Source organism: Electrophorus electricus, unplaced genomic scaffold, assembly GCF_041902795.1.
Source record: "Electrophorus electricus isolate QZ-2024a unplaced genomic scaffold, ASM4190279v1 Scaffold249, whole genome shotgun sequence".
NCBI lineage: Eukaryota > Metazoa > Chordata > Actinopteri > Gymnotiformes > Gymnotidae > Electrophorus > Electrophorus electricus.
Genome location: NW_027658529.1, coordinates 5,001 through 22,500, shown reverse-complemented (window position 1 = coordinate 22,500; position 17,500 = coordinate 5,001). Strand labels below are relative to the sequence as shown.

The window sequence follows — 17,500 nt, the reverse complement described above, 5'->3', positions numbered from 1 at the left end:
TTGACCTCTGGGGCCTGGAAGTCTGGTAGTAGTAGTATGATTTAAAGACACAAAGTGATTGAAGTGTGCCCAGGCCCAGAGCTACTTTGCTGGGCATGAATGTGTTTGAACTCTTGGGCCTGGAAGTCTGGTAGTAGTAGTATGATTTAAAGGTACAAAGTGAATGAAGTGTGCCCAGGCCCAGAGCTACTTTGCTGTGCATGACTGTGTTTGACCTCTTGGCTCTGGAAGTCTATTTCTAGGCTTATATAAAGGGTCAAACTTCTTGAAGTGTGCCCAGGCCCAGAGCTACTTTGCTGGGCATGACTGTGTTTGACCTCTGGGGCCTGGAAGTCTGGTAGTAGTAGTATGATTTAAAGGCACAAAGTGATTGAAGTGTGCCCAGGCCCAGAGCTACTTTGCTGGGCATGATTCTGTGACCTCTTGGGTCTGGAAATGTGGTACTTTGAAGGATTAAAAGAGTGAAACGGTCTGAAGTGTGCGCAGGTGTAAAGCAACCTTGCTAGGCATGAAGGTGTGACCTCCAGGGCCTGGAAGTCTGGTGGTAGTAGTAGTATGATTTAAAGGCACAAAGTGATTGAAGTGTGCCCAGGCCCAGAGCTACTTTGCTGGGCATGACTGTGTTTGACCTCTTGGGCCTGGAAGTCTGGTGGTAGTAGTAGTATGATTTAAAGGCACAAAGTGATTGAAGTGTGCCCAGGCCCAGAGCTACTTTGCTGGGCATGACTGTGTTTGACCTCTTGGCTCTGGAAGTCTATTTCTAGGCTTATATAAAGGGTCAAACTTCTTGAAGTGTGCCCAGGCCCAGAGCTACTTTGCTGGGCATGACTGTGTTTGACCTCTGGGGCCTGGAAGTCTGGTAGTAGTAGTATGATTTAAAGGCACAAAGTGATTGAAGTGTGCCCAGGCCCAGAGCTACTTTGCTGGGCATGAATGTGTTTGAACTCTTGGGCCTGGAAGTCTATTTCTAGGCTTATATAAAGGGTCAAACTTCTTGAAGTGTGCCCAGGCCCAGAGCTACTTTGCTGGGCATGACTGTGTTTGACCTCTTGGGCCTGGAAGTCTGGTAGTAGTAGTAGTAGTAGTAGTAGTAGTAGTAGTAGTAGTAGTAGTATGATTTAAAGGTACAAAGTGAATGAAGTGTGCCCAGGCCCACAGCTACTTTGCTGGGCATGACTGTGTTTGACCTCTTGGGCCTGAAAGTCTATTTCTAGGCTTATATAAAGGGTCAAACTTCTTGAAGTGTGCCCAGGCCCAGAGCTACTTTGCTGGGCATGACTGTGTTTGACCTCTGGGGCCTGGAAGTCTGGTAGTAGTAGTATGATTTAAAGACACAAAGTGATTGAAGTGTGCCCAGGCCCAGAGCTACTTTGCTGGGCATGAATGTGTTTGAACTCTTGGGCCTGGAAGTCTGGTAGTAGTAGTATGATTTAAAGGTACAAAGTGAATGAAGTGTGCCCAGGCCCAGAGCTACTTTGCTGGGCATGACTGTGTTTGACCTCTTGGCTCTGGAAGTCTATTTCTAGGCTTATATAAAGGGTCAAACTTCTTGAAGTGTGCCCAGGCCCAGAGCTACTTTGCTGGGCATGACTGTGTTTGACCTCTGGGGCCTGGAAGTCTGGTAGTAGTAGTATGATTTAAAGGCACAAAGTGATTGAAGTGTGCCCAGGCCCAGAGCTACTTTGCTGGGCATGACTGTGTTTGACCTCTTGGGCCTGGAAGTCTGGTAGTAGTAGTAGTAGTAGTAGTAGTAGTAGTAGTAGTAGTATGATTTAAAGGTACAAAGTGAATGAAGTGTGCCCAGGCCCAGAGCTACTTTGCTGGGCATGACTGTGTTTGACGTCTTGGGCCTGGAAGTCTGGTAGTAGTAGTATGATTTAAAGGTACAAAGTGAATGAAGTGTGCCCAGGCCCAGAGCTACTTTGCTGGGCATGACTGTGTTTGACCTCTTGGCTCTGGAAGTCTATTTCTAGGCTTATATAAAGGGTCAAACTTCTTGAAGTGTGCCCAGGCCCAGAGCTACTTTGCTGGGCATGACTGTGTTTGACCTCTGGGGCCTGGAAGTCTGGTAGTAGTAGTATGATTTAAAGGCACAAAGTGATTGAAGTGTGCCCAGGCCCAGAGCTACTTTGCTGGGCATGAATGTGTTTGAACTCTTGGGCCTGGAAGTCTATTTCTAGGCTTATATAAAGGGTCAAACTTCTTGAAGTGTGCCCAGGCCCAGAGCTACTTTGCTGGGCATGACTGTGTTTGACCTCTTGGGCCTGGAAGTCTGGTAGTAGTAGTAGTAGTAGTAGTAGTAGTAGTAGTAGTAGTAGTAGTATGATTTAAAGGTACAAAGTGAATGAAGTGTGCCCAGGCCCACAGCTACTTTGCTGGGCATGACTGTGTTTGACCTCTTGGGCCTGAAAGTCTATTTCTAGGCTTATATAAAGGGTCAAACTTCTTGAAGTGTGCCCAGGCCCAGAGCTACTTTGCTGGGCATGACTGTGTTTGACCTCTGGGGCCTGGAAGTCTGGTAGTAGTAGTATGATTTAAAGACACAAAGTGATTGAAGTGTGCCCAGGCCCAGAGCTACTTTGCTGGGCATGAATGTGTTTGAACTCTTGGGCCTGGAAGTCTGGTAGTAGTAGTATGATTTAAAGGTACAAAGTGAATGAAGTGTGCCCAGGCCCAGAGCTACTTTGCTGTGCATGACTGTGTTTGACCTCTTGGCTCTGGAAGTCTATTTCTAGGCTTATATAAAGGGTCAAACTTCTTGAAGTGTGCCCAGGCCCAGAGCTACTTTGCTGGGCATGACTGTGTTTGACCTCTGGGGCCTGGAAGTCTGGTAGTAGTAGTATGATTTAAAGGCACAAAGTGATTGAAGTGTGCCCAGGCCCAGAGCTACTTTGCTGGGCATGATTCTGTGACCTCTTGGGTCTGGAAATGTGGTACTTTGAAGGATTAAAAGAGTGAAACGGTCTGAAGTGTGCGCAGGTGTAAAGCAACCTTGCTAGGCATGAAGGTGTGACCTCCAGGGCCTGGAAGTCTGGTGGTAGTAGTAGTATGATTTAAAGGCACAAAGTGATTGAAGTGTGCCCAGGCCCAGAGCTACTTTGCTGGGCATGACTGTGTTTGACCTCTTGGGCCTGGAAGTCTGGTGGTAGTAGTAGTATGATTTAAAGGCACAAAGTGATTGAAGTGTGCCCAGGCCCAGAGCTACTTTGCTGGGCATGACTGTGTTTGACCTCTTGGCTCTGGAAGTCTATTTCTAGGCTTATATAAAGGGTCAAACTTCTTGAAGTGTGCCCAGGCCCAGAGCTACTTTGCTGGGCATGACTGTGTTTGACCTCTGGGGCCTGGAAGTCTGGTAGTAGTAGTATGATTTAAAGGCACAAAGTGATTGAAGTGTGCCCAGGCCCAGAGCTACTTTGCTGGGCATGAATGTGTTTGAACTCTTGGGCCTGGAAGTCTATTTCTAGGCTTATATAAAGGGTCAAACTTCTTGAAGTGTGCCCAGGCCCAGAGCTACTTTGCTGGGCATGACTGTGTTTGACCTCTTGGGCCTGGAAGTCTGGTAGTAGTAGTAGTAGTAGTAGTAGTAGTAGTAGTAGTAGTAGTAGTATGATTTAAAGGTACAAAGTGAATGAAGTGTGCCCAGGCCCACAGCTACTTTGCTGGGCATGACTGTGTTTGACCTCTTGGGCCTGAAAGTCTATTTCTAGGCTTATATAAAGGGTCAAACTTCTTGAAGTGTGCCCAGGCCCAGAGCTACTTTGCTGGGCATGACTGTGTTTGACCTCTGGGGCCTGGAAGTCTGGTAGTAGTAGTATGATTTAAAGACACAAAGTGATTGAAGTGTGCCCAGGCCCAGAGCTACTTTGCTGGGCATGAATGTGTTTGAACTCTTGGGCCTGGAAGTCTGGTAGTAGTAGTATGATTTAAAGGTACAAAGTGAATGAAGTGTGCCCAGGCCCAGAGCTACTTTGCTGTGCATGACTGTGTTTGACCTCTTGGCTCTGGAAGTCTATTTCTAGGCTTATATAAAGGGTCAAACTTCTTGAAGTGTGCCCAGGCCCAGAGCTACTTTGCTGGGCATGACTGTGTTTGACCTCTGGGGCCTGGAAGTCTGGTAGTAGTAGTATGATTTAAAGGCACAAAGTGATTGAAGTGTGCCCAGGCCCAGAGCTACTTTGCTGGGCATGATTCTGTGACCTCTTGGGTCTGGAAATGTGGTACTTTGAAGGATTAAAAGAGTGAAACGGTCTGAAGTGTGCGCAGGTGTAAAGCAACCTTGCTAGGCATGAAGGTGTGACCTCCAGGGCCTGGAAGTCTGGTGGTAGTAGTAGTATGATTTAAAGGCACAAAGTGATTGAAGTGTGCCCAGGCCCAGAGCTACTTTGCTGGGCATGACTGTGTTTGACCTCTTGGGCCTGGAAGTCTGGTGGTAGTAGTAGTATGATTTAAAGGCACAAAGTGATTGAAGTGTGCCCAGGCCCAGAGCTACTTTGCTGGGCATGACTGTGTTTGACCTCTTGGCTCTGGAAGTCTATTTCTAGGCTTATATAAAGGGTCAAACTTCTTGAAGTGTGCCCAGGCCCAGAGCTACTTTGCTGGGCATGACTGTGTTTGACCTCTGGGGCCTGGAAGTCTGGTAGTAGTAGTATGATTTAAAGGCACAAAGTGATTGAAGTGTGCCCAGGCCCAGAGCTACTTTGCTGGGCATGAATGTGTTTGAACTCTTGGGCCTGGAAGTCTATTTCTAGGCTTATATAAAGGGTCAAACTTCTTGAAGTGTGCCCAGGCCCAGAGCTACTTTGCTGGGCATGACTGTGTTTGACCTCTTGGGCCTGGAAGTCTGGTAGTAGTAGTAGTAGTAGTAGTAGTAGTAGTAGTAGTAGTAGTAGTATGATTTAAAGGTACAAAGTGAATGAAGTGTGCCCAGGCCCACAGCTACTTTGCTGGGCATGACTGTGTTTGACCTCTTGGGCCTGAAAGTCTATTTCTAGGCTTATATAAAGGGTCAAACTTCTTGAAGTGTGCCCAGGCCCAGAGCTACTTTGCTGGGCATGACTGTGTTTGACCTCTGGGGCCTGGAAGTCTGGTAGTAGTAGTATGATTTAAAGACACAAAGTGATTGAAGTGTGCCCAGGCCCAGAGCTACTTTGCTGGGCATGAATGTGTTTGAACTCTTGGGCCTGGAAGTCTGGTAGTAGTAGTATGATTTAAAGGTACAAAGTGAATGAAGTGTGCCCAGGCCCAGAGCTACTTTGCTGTGCATGACTGTGTTTGACCTCTTGGCTCTGGAAGTCTATTTCTAGGCTTATATAAAGGGTCAAACTTCTTGAAGTGTGCCCAGGCCCAGAGCTACTTTGCTGGGCATGACTGTGTTTGACCTCTGGGGCCTGGAAGTCTGGTAGTAGTAGTATGATTTAAAGGCACAAAGTGATTGAAGTGTGCCCAGGCCCAGAGCTACTTTGCTGGGCATGATTCTGTGACCTCTTGGGTCTGGAAATGTGGTACTTTGAAGGATTAAAAGAGTGAAACGGTCTGAAGTGTGCGCAGGTGTAAAGCAACCTTGCTAGGCATGAAGGTGTGACCTCCAGGGCCTGGAAGTCTGGTGGTAGTAGTAGTATGATTTAAAGGCACAAAGTGATTGAAGTGTGCCCAGGCCCAGAGCTACTTTGCTGGGCATGACTGTGTTTGACCTCTTGGGCCTGGAAGTCTGGTGGTAGTAGTAGTATGATTTAAAGGCACAAAGTGATTGAAGTGTGCCCAGGCCCAGAGCTACTTTGCTGGGCATGACTGTGTTTGACCTCTTGGCTCTGGAAGTCTATTTCTAGGCTTATATAAAGGGTCAAACTTCTTGAAGTGTGCCCAGGCCCAGAGCTACTTTGCTGGGCATGACTGTGTTTGACCTCTGGGGCCTGGAAGTCTGGTAGTAGTAGTATGATTTAAAGGCACAAAGTGATTGAAGTGTGCCCAGGCCCAGAGCTACTTTGCTGGGCATGAATGTGTTTGAACTCTTGGGCCTGGAAGTCTATTTCTAGGCTTATATAAAGGGTCAAACTTCTTGAAGTGTGCCCAGGCCCAGAGCTACTTTGCTGGGCATGACTGTGTTTGACCTCTTGGGCCTGGAAGTCTGGTAGTAGTAGTAGTAGTAGTAGTAGTAGTAGTAGTAGTAGTAGTAGTATGATTTAAAGGTACAAAGTGAATGAAGTGTGCCCAGGCCCACAGCTACTTTGCTGGGCATGACTGTGTTTGACCTCTTGGGCCTGAAAGTCTATTTCTAGGCTTATATAAAGGGTCAAACTTCTTGAAGTGTGCCCAGGCCCAGAGCTACTTTGCTGGGCATGACTGTGTTTGACCTCTGGGGCCTGGAAGTCTGGTAGTAGTAGTATGATTTAAAGACACAAAGTGATTGAAGTGTGCCCAGGCCCAGAGCTACTTTGCTGGGCATGAATGTGTTTGAACTCTTGGGCCTGGAAGTCTGGTAGTAGTAGTATGATTTAAAGGTACAAAGTGAATGAAGTGTGCCCAGGCCCAGAGCTACTTTGCTGTGCATGACTGTGTTTGACCTCTTGGCTCTGGAAGTCTATTTCTAGGCTTATATAAAGGGTCAAACTTCTTGAAGTGTGCCCAGGCCCAGAGCTACTTTGCTGGGCATGACTGTGTTTGACCTCTGGGGCCTGGAAGTCTGGTAGTAGTAGTATGATTTAAAGGCACAAAGTGATTGAAGTGTGCCCAGGCCCAGAGCTACTTTGCTGGGCATGATTCTGTGACCTCTTGGGTCTGGAAATGTGGTACTTTGAAGGATTAAAAGAGTGAAACGGTCTGAAGTGTGCGCAGGTGTAAAGCAACCTTGCTAGGCATGAAGGTGTGACCTCCAGGGCCTGGAAGTCTGGTGGTAGTAGTAGTATGATTTAAAGGCACAAAGTGATTGAAGTGTGCCCAGGCCCAGAGCTACTTTGCTGGGCATGACTGTGTTTGACCTCTTGGGCCTGGAAGTCTGGTGGTAGTAGTAGTATGATTTAAAGGCACAAAGTGATTGAAGTGTGCCCAGGCCCAGAGCTACTTTGCTGGGCATGAATGTGTTTGAACTCTTGGGCCTGGAAGTCTATTTCTAGGCTTATATAAAGGGTCAAACATCTTGAAGTGTGCCCAGGCCCAGAGCTACTTTGCTGTGCATGACTGTGGTTGACCTCTTGGCCCTGGAAGTCTGGTGGTAGTAGTAGTATGATTTAAAGGCACAAAGTGAATGAAGTGTGCCCAGGCCCAGAGCTACTTTGCTGGGCATGAATGTGTTTGAACTCTTGGGCCTGGAAGTCTGGTAGTAGTAGTATGATTTAAAGGCACAAAGTGATTGAAGTGTGCCCAGGCCCAGAGCTACTTTGCTGGGCATGACTGTGTTTGACCTCTTGGGCCTGGAAGTCTGGTGGTAGTAGTAGTATGATTTAAAGGCACAAAGTGAATGAAGTGTGCCCAGGCCCAGAGCTACTTTGCTGGGCATGAATGTGTTTGAACTCTTGGGCCTGGAAGTCTGGTAGTAGTAGTAGTAGTAGTAGTAGTAGTAGTAGTAGTAGTAGTAGTAGTAGTAGTAGTATGATTTAAAGGTACAAAGTGAATGAAGTGTGCCCAGGCCCACAGCTACTTTGCTGGGCATGACTGTGTTTGACCTCTTGGGCCTGAAAGTCTATTTCTAGGCTTATATAAAGGGTCAAACTTCTTGAAGTGTGCCCAGGCCCAGATCTACTTTGCTGGGCATGACTGTGTTTGACCTCTTGGGCCTGGAAGTCTGGTAGTAGTAGTAGTAGTAGTAGTAGTAGTATGATTTAAAGGTACAAAGTGAATGAAGTGTGCCCAGGCCCAGAGCTACTTTGCTGGGCATGACTGTGTTTGACCTCTTGGGCCTGGAAGTCTATTTCTAGGCTTATATAAAGGGTCAAACTTCTTGAAGTGTGCCCAGGCCCAGAGCTACTTTGCTGTGTATGACTGTGTGACCTCTTGGCCCTGGAATTCTGGTGGTAGTAGTAGTATGATTTAAAGGCACAAAGTGAATGAAGTGTGCCCAGGCCCAGAGCTACTTTGCTGGGCATGACTGTGTTTGACCTCTTGGGCCTGGAAGTCTGGTAGTAGTAGTAGTAGTAGTAGTAGTAGTAGTAGTAGTAGTAGTATGATTTAAAGGTACAAAGTGAATGAAGTGTGCCCAGGCCCAGAGCTACTTTGCTGGGCATGACTGTGTTTGACGTCTTGGGCCTGGAAGTCTGGTAGTAGTAGTATGATTTAAAGGTACAAAGTGAATGAAGTGTGCCCAGGCCCAGAGCTACTTTGCTGGGCATGACTGTGTTTGACCTCTTGGCTCTGGAAGTCTATTTCTAGGCTTATATAAAGGGTCAAACTTCTTGAAGTGTGCCCAGGCCCAGAGCTACTTTGCTGGGCATGACTGTGTTTGACCTCTGGGGCCTGGAAGTCTGGTAGTAGTAGTATGATTTAAAGGCACAAAGTGATTGAAGTGTGCCCAGGCCCAGAGCTACTTTGCTGGGCATGAATGTGTTTGAACTCTTGGGCCTGGAAGTCTATTTCTAGGCTTATATAAAGGGTCAAACTTCTTGAAGTGTGCCCAGGCCCAGAGCTACTTTGCTGGGCATGACTGTGTTTGACCTCTTGGCTCTGGAAGTCTATTTCTAGGCTTATATAAAGGGTCAAACTTCTTGAAGTGTGCCCAGGCCCAGAGCTACTTTGCTGGGCATGACTGTGTTTGACCTCTGGGGCCTGGAAGTCTGGTAGTAGTAGTATGATTTAAAGGCACAAAGTGATTGAAGTGTGCCCAGGCCCAGAGCTACTTTGCTGGGCATGAATGTGTTTGAACTCTTGGGCCTGGAAGTCTATTTCTAGGCTTATATAAAGGGTCAAACTTCTTGAAGTGTGCCCAGGCCCAGAGCTACTTTGCTGGGCATGACTGTGTTTGACCTCTTGGGCCTGGAAGTCTGGTAGTAGTAGTAGTAGTAGTAGTAGTAGTAGTAGTAGTAGTAGTAGTATGATTTAAAGGTACAAAGTGAATGAAGTGTGCCCAGGCCCACAGCTACTTTGCTGGGCATGACTGTGTTTGACCTCTTGGGCCTGAAAGTCTATTTCTAGGCTTATATAAAGGGTCAAACTTCTTGAAGTGTGCCCAGGCCCAGAGCTACTTTGCTGGGCATGACTGTGTTTGACCTCTGGGGCCTGGAAGTCTGGTAGTAGTAGTATGATTTAAAGACACAAAGTGATTGAAGTGTGCCCAGGCCCAGAGCTACTTTGCTGGGCATGAATGTGTTTGAACTCTTGGGCCTGGAAGTCTGGTAGTAGTAGTATGATTTAAAGGTACAAAGTGAATGAAGTGTGCCCAGGCCCAGAGCTACTTTGCTGTGCATGACTGTGTTTGACCTCTTGGCTCTGGAAGTCTATTTCTAGGCTTATATAAAGGGTCAAACTTCTTGAAGTGTGCCCAGGCCCAGAGCTACTTTGCTGGGCATGACTGTGTTTGACCTCTGGGGCCTGGAAGTCTGGTAGTAGTAGTATGATTTAAAGGCACAAAGTGATTGAAGTGTGCCCAGGCCCAGAGCTACTTTGCTGGGCATGATTCTGTGACCTCTTGGGTCTGGAAATGTGGTACTTTGAAGGATTAAAAGAGTGAAACGGTCTGAAGTGTGCGCAGGTGTAAAGCAACCTTGCTAGGCATGAAGGTGTGACCTCCAGGGCCTGGAAGTCTGGTGGTAGTAGTAGTATGATTTAAAGGCACAAAGTGATTGAAGTGTGCCCAGGCCCAGAGCTACTTTGCTGGGCATGACTGTGTTTGACCTCTTGGGCCTGGAAGTCTGGTGGTAGTAGTAGTATGATTTAAAGGCACAAAGTGATTGAAGTGTGCCCAGGCCCAGAGCTACTTTGCTGGGCATGACTGTGTTTGACCTCTTGGCTCTGGAAGTCTATTTCTAGGCTTATATAAAGGGTCAAACTTCTTGAAGTGTGCCCAGGCCCAGAGCTACTTTGCTGGGCATGACTGTGTTTGACCTCTGGGGCCTGGAAGTCTGGTAGTAGTAGTATGATTTAAAGGCACAAAGTGATTGAAGTGTGCCCAGGCCCAGAGCTACTTTGCTGGGCATGAATGTGTTTGAACTCTTGGGCCTGGAAGTCTATTTCTAGGCTTATATAAAGGGTCAAACTTCTTGAAGTGTGCCCAGGCCCAGAGCTACTTTGCTGGGCATGACTGTGTTTGACCTCTTGGGCCTGGAAGTCTGGTAGTAGTAGTAGTAGTAGTAGTAGTAGTAGTAGTAGTAGTAGTAGTATGATTTAAAGGTACAAAGTGAATGAAGTGTGCCCAGGCCCACAGCTACTTTGCTGGGCATGACTGTGTTTGACCTCTTGGGCCTGAAAGTCTATTTCTAGGCTTATATAAAGGGTCAAACTTCTTGAAGTGTGCCCAGGCCCAGAGCTACTTTGCTGGGCATGACTGTGTTTGACCTCTGGGGCCTGGAAGTCTGGTAGTAGTAGTATGATTTAAAGACACAAAGTGATTGAAGTGTGCCCAGGCCCAGAGCTACTTTGCTGGGCATGAATGTGTTTGAACTCTTGGGCCTGGAAGTCTGGTAGTAGTAGTATGATTTAAAGGTACAAAGTGAATGAAGTGTGCCCAGGCCCAGAGCTACTTTGCTGTGCATGACTGTGTTTGACCTCTTGGCTCTGGAAGTCTATTTCTAGGCTTATATAAAGGGTCAAACTTCTTGAAGTGTGCCCAGGCCCAGAGCTACTTTGCTGGGCATGACTGTGTTTGACCTCTGGGGCCTGGAAGTCTGGTAGTAGTAGTATGATTTAAAGGCACAAAGTGATTGAAGTGTGCCCAGGCCCAGAGCTACTTTGCTGGGCATGATTCTGTGACCTCTTGGGTCTGGAAATGTGGTACTTTGAAGGATTAAAAGAGTGAAACGGTCTGAAGTGTGCGCAGGTGTAAAGCAACCTTGCTAGGCATGAAGGTGTGACCTCCAGGGCCTGGAAGTCTGGTGGTAGTAGTAGTATGATTTAAAGGCACAAAGTGATTGAAGTGTGCCCAGGCCCAGAGCTACTTTGCTGGGCATGACTGTGTTTGACCTCTTGGGCCTGGAAGTCTGGTGGTAGTAGTAGTATGATTTAAAGGCACAAAGTGATTGAAGTGTGCCCAGGCCCAGAGCTACTTTGCTGGGCATGAATGTGTTTGAACTCTTGGGCCTGGAAGTCTATTTCTAGGCTTATATAAAGGGTCAAACATCTTGAAGTGTGCCCAGGCCCAGAGCTACTTTGCTGTGCATGACTGTGGTTGACCTCTTGGCCCTGGAAGTCTGGTGGTAGTAGTAGTATGATTTAAAGGCACAAAGTGAATGAAGTGTGCCCAGGCCCAGAGCTACTTTGCTGGGCATGAATGTGTTTGAACTCTTGGGCCTGGAAGTCTGGTAGTAGTAGTAGTAGTAGTAGTAGTAGTAGTAGTAGTATGATTTAAAGGCACAAAGTGCTTGAAGTGTGCCCAGGCCCAGAGCTACTTTGCTGTGCATGACTGTGTTTGACCTCTTGGCTCTGGAAGTCTATTTCTAGGCTTATATAAAGGGTCAAACTTCTTGAAGTGTGCCCAGGCCCAGAGCTACTTTGCTGTGTATGACTGTGTGACCTCTTGGCCCTGGAATTCTGGTGGTAGTAGTAGTATGATTTAAAGGCACAAAGTGAATGAAGTGTGCCCAGGCCCAGAGCTACTTTGCTGGGCATGACTGTGTTTGACCTCTTGGGCCTGGAAGTCTGGTAGTAGTAGTATGATTTAAAGGCACAAAGTGATTGAAGTGTGCCCAGGCCCAGAGCTACTTTGCTGGGCATGAATGTGTTTGAACTCTTGGGCCTGGAAGTCTATTTCTAGGCTTATATAAAGGGACAAACTTCTTGAAGTGTGCCCAGGCCCAGAGCTACTTTGCTGTGTATGACTGTGTGACCTCTTGGCCCTGGAATTCTGGTGGTAGTAGTAGTAGTAGTAGTATGATTTAAAGGTACAAAGTGAATGAAGTGTGCCCAGGCCCAGAGCCAGGCCTGGGCAGCAGGGGGCGCTCCTGGCCATGCCCAGCGAGTTTCGTGCGAATCGGACCTGGTCCGGAAGAGATACGAAGGGAAAACTCATTACTCGTCGGGGTGGCACATCCAGGCTCTCGACCCTCCCAAAGCGTCCGACCAGGGTGCACCCTGCCGGGCATGGTTAGCCGCCAGCCCCCTTCCTGGAGGTCTGGTTGGCACGGGGTTTTGATTTTTCGGTTTCATATCTCTGGGCTCCTTGGGAGCAGAAAGTCGGTTGAGGGCCCTTTGGAAAGAGCCGGGGCTGCCGTTTAACGCTGTCCAAGCGGCAGGCGAAGCGCACCCACCGTTTTTACGCTATGATTTTTTAAAACCGCCGGGGCGGCAAACACAGGGCCGGTCGGGTTTGAAGACGAATATCTCTTCGGCCCTTGGGAGGAGAGAAGCAGCGCGGGTCACCTTTGAACGCGCTCGCTGCCAGGAACGTCTGGCGTAAAAGTTTCGTGGGAATCGGACGTTCCTAGGCTGAGAAGCGAGCGCCCGCCCTCGGGCGGTCGGGGGCCCCTTTCTCATTCCCCGTCTGGGCTAAAAATACGAGGTCGGACCCGATGGACTCGGGAGACTGGAGAGTACCAGGGAGACCCTGGAAGCAGGCGACCCGACCCACGCTTCGCTGTCTCCTCGGCCCTCGGGAGTAGAAGCGCGGGGACGGTGGCGTGGGCAGCAGGGGGCGCTCCTGGCCATGCCCAGCGAGTTTCGTGCGAATCGGACCTGGTCCGGAAGAGATACGAAGGGAAAACTCATTACTCGTCGGGGTGGCACATCCAGGCTCTCGACCCTCCCAAAGCGTCCGACCAGGGTGCACCCTGCCGGGCATGGTTAGCCGCCAGCCCCCTTCCTGGAGGTCTGGTTGGCACGGGGTTTTGATTTTTCGGTTTCATATCTCTGGGCTCCTTGGGAGCAGAAAGTCGGTTGAGGGCCCTTTGGAAAGAGCCGGGGCTGCCGTTTAACGCTGTCCAAGCGGCAGGCGAAGCGCACCCACCGTTTTTACGCTATGATTTTTTAAAACCGCCGGGGCGGCAAACACAGGGCCGGTCGGGTTTGAAGACGAATATCTCTTCGGCCCTTGGGAGGAGAGAAGCAGCGCGGGTCACCTTTGAACGCGCTCGCTGCCAGGAACGTCTGGCGTAAAAGTTTCGTGGGAATCGGACGTTCCTAGGCTGAGAAGCGAGCGCCCGCCCTCGGGCGGTCGGGGGCCCCTTTCTCATTCCCCGTCTGGGCTAAAAATACGAGGTCGGACCCGATGGACTCGGGAGACTGGAGAGTACCAGGGAGACCCTGGAAGCAGGCGACCCGACCCACGCTTCGCTGTCTCCTCGGCCCTCGGGAGTAGAAGCGCGGGGACGGTGGCGTGGGCAGCAGGGGGCGCTCCTGGCCATGCCCAGCGAGTTTCGTGCGAATCGGACCTGGTCCGGAAGAGATACGAAGGGAAAACTCATTACTCGTCGGGGTGGCACATCCAGGCTCTCGACCCTCCCAAAGTGTCCGACCAGGGTGCACCCTGCCGGGCTAAGAGAACAGCCAGGTGAACCCTGGAGGTTCCGAACTCCAGACCCCTGGACCCGACGGCTCAGTCCGCCTCAGGTGCACTACAGAGGTCCTCGGGCTGTCCCTGAGTGCATTAAAACGGAAATCAGAATTACTCCCCCGGGTGGCACTTCCAGGCTCTCGACCCTCCCAAAGTGTCCGACCAGGGTGCACCCTGCTGGGCATGGTTAGCCGCCAGCCCCCTTCCTGGAGGTCTGGTTGGCACGGGGTTTTGCAAATAGGTCCCGTCGGGTATATGGGAGAGCAAAGAGAATCAATGGGGTCCAAGCACTAAATTCATCCAGTGGCGTTCTCTGGAAGCCCAAGGGGAGTCCGAGGGGTGTTCGGCCGGCAAGGGGAGCTCTCCCTCGGACACATGATCAAACGCCTGTCCCCTACCGGAAAGTGGTGTGCTCTGGATGCCCCCCCCCCCCCCCATCCCCCGAGGGGGGTGCTTATCCCGCGAGGGGAGCCCTCCTCGGGTTAAGTGAACCATCATGCCGATTCCCCTATGGAAGTGGGCACATCCAGGCACACAGTCTGCTTTGCTCTCCCCGACCCGAGTGCGTCTGTTGGGCTGAGTGTACGCCCAGGCAACTGGATCCAATGGCTCAGTCCGCCGCAGCGTGCTTCGACGATGGGTCGTACAGCCATGCCACCAGGGTGGGCGTGTTTGTAAATGTACCAGTGGATTCTCGTCGGCCTGCCACATCCATGGTATCGACCCACCAGGCCTGTCCGACCAGGGGTTGACCCTGGACGGGCACGGTCTGTGGTTTGGCCCTTGTCCTAGATGAAATCGGGCACGGGGTTTTCTGGCCAGGTACCATCGGGTTACTGGGAGAGCGGCTTCGGTCTCCAGGTGAGACCAATGGTGAAGCAGCACGAGGCAATGGAGAGCATGCAAAGCGATGGGGAAGCCATGCACGGCAATGGCCACGAAAAAAAAAAAAAAATCACCACGGAAGGAACGTGAAGAACAAGGAGGAGTGTAGTGACACTGCCCAAAGCTGCCCGGTGTTGCAGGGGTCTATTGGTGTGTTGCTTCCTTGTTTGGTAGAGTGGAGTACCAGACCCGCCAGGGGTAGGCAAACCATTCCCCCTACGGTAAGTGAGGAGCCAGCCATTTGACGAGCGGGTGTCCACGTGTACGGGTGCGAGCGCTATCCCCCCACACGGGGTTAGGCCACGGCCTTAGGTGGACGTCTGCCGACCAGCCCCGGCTGATCCAGAACTTCTGATGTGGAGAGCGGTTTTGACAGATCCTCCCTGGTTCTAGCGGGTCAAGCCTCTGATGGGGGGTGGGGGTTATTTGTAACCCATCCCAGAACTCTCTGGGGGAGACTCAGACGGCCAGTCTGTCTACTCAGTTGTCCTATACTGGTGTCTGTGGTTTGGGAGGAAGGGAGTGCCCTGCTTTGTTGGCCTCCTCTTCAAACCTACCTGGGCCCACGAATCACTCTTCTTGGTTACATCACGAAACGTAGGTTGAGCGAGGCTAGGGGGGAGGGAATTCGACGAGGTCTTTCCCTTGTCCCCCCACCAGCGGCCCACGAAAATCAAAACGGCGTGAAGAGAGGGAACGCCGAAAGCACCTGGAGTCGGCCGTCCGCACCTCCGGAGGAGGTGGACGGGGTACGGTGCGGGCATGACCGGATGGGACAGCTTTGCATCAAGGTGAGAGGTCGGCGTCCGAAGGCCAGAGGGCGGTGCGCGAGCACGTTTACACTGGCCGCGGAAGCTGTCCTGGGTAGCCCTGTATGGCGTCTGGACCTGACGGCGCACGCACTTACAACCCGCTGCTTCCTAGCCCCCGGAAGGGGAGGCGGATGTCACTCGTGGTTCATCCCAGACCACGGTGCAAACTACCTGGTTGATCCTGCCAGTAACATATGCTTGTCTCAAAGATTAAGCCATGCAGGTCTAAGTGCACACGGCCGGTACAGTGAAACTGCGAATGGCTCATTAAATCAGTTATGGTTCCTTTGATCGCTCCACACGTTACTCGGATAACTGTGGTAATTCTAGAGCTAATACATGCAAACGAGCGCTGACCCTTCGGGGGATGCGTGCATTTATCAGACCCAAAACCCATCCGGGGGGCTCGGGCCCCCCGGCCGCTTTGGTGACTCTAGATAACCTCGGGCCGATCGCGCGCCCTCCGCGGCGGCGACGTCTCATTCGAATGTCTGCCCTATCAACTTTCGATGGTACCATAGTCGGCTACCATGGTGACCACGGGTAACGGGGAATCAGGGTTCGATTCCGGAGAGGGAGCCTGAGAAACGGCTACCACATCCAAGGAAGGCAGCAGGCGCGCAAATTACCCATTCCCGACACAGGGAGGTAGTGACGAAAAATAACGATACAGGTCTCTTTCGAGGCCCTGTAATCGGAATGAGCGTATCCTAAACCCATGGGTGAGGACCCATTGGAGGGCAAGTCTGGTGCCAGCAGCCGCGGTAATTCCAGCTCCAATAGCGTATATTAAAGTTGCTGCAGTTAAAAAGCTCGTAGTTGGATGTCGGGAGTGGGCTGGCGGTCCGCCGCGAGGCGTGCCACCGCCTGTCTCAGACCCTGTCTCCCGGTGCCCCCCGGATGCCCTTGGCTGGGTGTCCGGACGGGGCTCGGAGCGTTTACTTTGAAAAAATTAGAGTGTTCAAAGCGGGCCCGCTTCTCGCCTGAATACCTGAGCTAGGAATAATGGAATAGGACTCCGGTTCTATTTTGTGGGTTTCCTGAACCAGGGCCATGATTAAGAGGGACGGCCGGGGGCATTCGTATTGCGCCGCTAGAGGTGAAATTCTTGGACCGGCGCAAGACGGACGAAAGCGAAAGCATTTGCCAAGAATGTTTTCATTAATCAAGAACGAAAGTCGGAGGTTCGAAGACGATCAGATACCGTCGTAGTTCCGACCGTAAACTATGCCGACCCGCGATCCGGCGGCGTTATTCCCATGACCCGCCGGGCAGCGTGAGGGAAACCACGAGTCTGTGGGTTCCGGGGGGAGTATGGTTGCAAAGCTGAAACTTAAAGGAATTGACGGAAGGGCACCACCAGGAGTGGAGCCTGCGGCTTAATTTGACTCAACACGGGAAACCTCACCCGGCCCGGACACGGAAAGGATTGACAGATTGATAGCTCTTTCTCGATTCTGTGGGTGGTGGTGCATGGCCGTTCTTAGTTGGTGGAGCGATTTGTCTGGTTAATTCCGATAACGAACGAGACTCCGGCATGCTAAATAGTTACGCGGCCCTCCGCGGTCGGCGTCAAACTTCTTAGAGGGACAAGTGGCGTTCAGCCACGCGAGATGGAGCAATAACAGGTCTGTGATGCCCTTAGATGTCCGGGGCTGCACGCGCGCCACAATGGTTGGATCAGCGTGTGCCTACCCTACACCGAGAGGTGCGGGTAATCCGCTGAACCCCATTCGTGATGGGGACTGGGGATTGCAATTATTCCCCATGAACGAGGAATTCCCAGTAAGCGCGGGTCATAAGCTCGCGTTGATTAAGTCCCTGCCCTTTGTACACACCGCCCGTCGCTACTACCGATCGGATGGTTTAGTGAGGTCCTCGGATCGGCCCCGCCGGGGCTCCTCGCGGGCCTTGGCGGAGCGCCGAGAAGTCGATCAAACTTGACTATCTAGAGGAAGTAAAAGTCGTAACAAGGTTTTCGTAGGTGAACCTGCGAAAGGATCATTAACGGGTAACGCTGTCCGGCGTGCCTCCTCTCCCGACCCCCTCGACTTCGCCGTCCCCCCGCGTCGGGGCCCAGGGTCGAAAGGGTCTTCGGGGTTGCTGTTACACGTGGTCGCTTGCAGGTCAGGCTGGACAGAAGGCATAAAGGAGGAGCCTAGTCCCTCCCACCCCT

General features: G+C 50.9%; 1 non-coding gene across 1 annotated transcript; it reads left to right on the top strand.

Moving 5' to 3' along the window:
* Positions 1 to 15,492: 15,492 nt before the first annotated feature.
* LOC145655388 (18S ribosomal RNA) lies at positions 15,493 to 17,331 on the top strand. Its single transcript, XR_014121517.1, has one exon. It is a non-coding gene; the product is annotated as an 18S ribosomal RNA (ribosomal RNA).
* The last annotated feature ends 169 nt before the right edge of the window (positions 17,332 to 17,500 follow it).